Source organism: Cricetulus griseus, chromosome X, assembly GCF_003668045.3.
Source record: "Cricetulus griseus strain 17A/GY chromosome X, alternate assembly CriGri-PICRH-1.0, whole genome shotgun sequence".
Taxonomy (NCBI): domain Eukaryota; kingdom Metazoa; phylum Chordata; class Mammalia; order Rodentia; family Cricetidae; genus Cricetulus; species Cricetulus griseus.
The window spans coordinates 109,832,850-109,835,033 of record NC_048604.1 but is presented as its reverse complement, the minus strand read 5'-3'; positions in this window follow the sequence as shown (position 1 = coordinate 109,835,033).

Here is a 2,184-nt window from a genome sequence, read left to right as displayed (position 1 = left end):
AAGCCTGACTGTGTCAGGATCACTCCTACTCAACCATTTTCAAACCACTAAGCACATGATGCCTACAAGTTGGGAAGTATGTAAAAATATAATGGACTGACAGATATGTTATTTATAGTGATGAACTTTTCCTTGGTCACAAGTAACCCAGAATGCTGTGCCTGTGCTAGCATTTATCTCAGCTTCAGAGTCCACTGTCTGTCCCAGGGCATGGGTTTATAACAGCCAAGTAGAAGGTATTTGAATTCATAAGAAATAAAAAGGCATCAAATATTCACTTGGGCCCATTAGGAAACAACAAGGAAGGATGAAAGTCTGGCATCTCAGGTTTCCTCTTATGTCTGTGACCTGTTCTTTGTTACAGACCCCTGACTCCCTCTGCATACCTGTGAGAGTCACTCAAGGAATAACTGTTCATGTAAAAGAGCAGCCCCTATTAAACCACAGGACACGACTGCCAGAAAATGAGGTAGCACAAAAGATGCCTGCAGACTTTCTCCTCTCTCTGTTCTTATAGACCCAATCCCTACTCACACCCACAGAGCTACAGGAGAACATCTGTGATTACCTTTCTTGCCCCTGCCTCCATCTACTGTGTTTCCCACAGATCTTTTCCTTCTAAGCTCACTCCCCAAAGTTGTTGCTTTGGTCCAGGACCCAACTGCAATAGTCAATACTGCTACTCAAAGGACAGCTCCTCACAAGTAGGCTGAAGACAAACACACATCCCTTCTACTGTACCTGAGACCCAGTCCCACAAGGATCATAACCAGTTCTAGAGCAGGAAACCTTCTGTGGTCTCCCTTTCCTCTCTGACCCCATCCCCAAGGATCATAAAGACCCTCTCCTCCAAACTTCCTCCCCCAACTCATGCCAGACCCTAGACTTTGAACTAGCAGACATCCCCTGGGAACATACCAGCTGATCAGGGCAGGAATTCATGCAACACATAGCCACCACACTCTCTGAAAACAGAGAGGAAGCAGACACCAAGGAACAAAACACCTACATAATGCAGACAAGATCAGACATCAGCATCTAGCATTGCAATCTTCTTAAACCCTGATGCCTATATGCCAGTGTAAAGCACAATTAGTATCAGCCAGGGCAAGATGTCTCCGCTAGACCCCAGCTATCCTTGCACAACAGGCCCTAAGTATTCAACACAGCTGAATCAGAAGAAAAAGATCTTAACAAAGACTATATGAAGATGACAGAGCTCCTTTATAGAAGCAGTCAATAAATCCCTTGAAGAAACTGAGAAATACAGAAACAGACAATGGAATAAAATTAATAAATCTGTTCAAGACCTAAAATTTGAAATAGAATCAATAAAGAAATCCAAAATTGTGGTAATAAAAATTTGGGAAATCTAACAGGTACCTTCAGAGGCAAACTTCACCAGCAGTAGACAAGAAATGGAAGAGAGAATCTCAGTCGTTGAAGATAATATTGAAGAGATGAATGTAATGATCAAAGAAAATCTTAACTGTACAGAAACATACAAACAAAAATCTCCTGACATAGATATCCAGGAAATCTGGTACACTAACAAAATACCAAATCTGAGAATAATAGGTATAGGAGAGAAGTGGTTCTCAACCTTCCTAATACTGTGCCACTTTAATACAGTTCCTCGGGTTGTGGTGACCCACAACCATAAAATCATTTGTTGCTATTTCATAAGTATAATTTTGCTGCTCATATGTGATCCCTTTGAAAGGATCCTTTGATGTCCCCAACAAATGGCTTATGCCCAACAGTTTGTGTGCTCTTTGCATCTAGAATATTGCTTTTATCCCAGTTTTCCTTGTACTTGATTATGTGTGGCACCATGCGCCGGGAACAGAATTCCTACAAGTGGAGGGCACAGATTACAATTTAAGGTAAGATGCTGATGACTTTTGAAGTGATGCTTCACAAATAGCCTCTTCTTTCATTTTTACTTTAAGCTCTTACTCCTGGGAAAAAATGTGATTGAGAGCAGCCCTGTCTCCGAGGACCTCTTCGAGGTTCCAGGCTCCACAAACAGTGTCGCCTAGCAGTAGTACGTAATGCCACAGGAACAGTGCTACATTTGCAGTCCCACTTGATTGCGCCAGAGAATAGAACAGACCAAATGAATCTCCCCTAATGCAACAATAAATGAACCCTCTTTACATCAGCTAGCCCCATATTAACCAG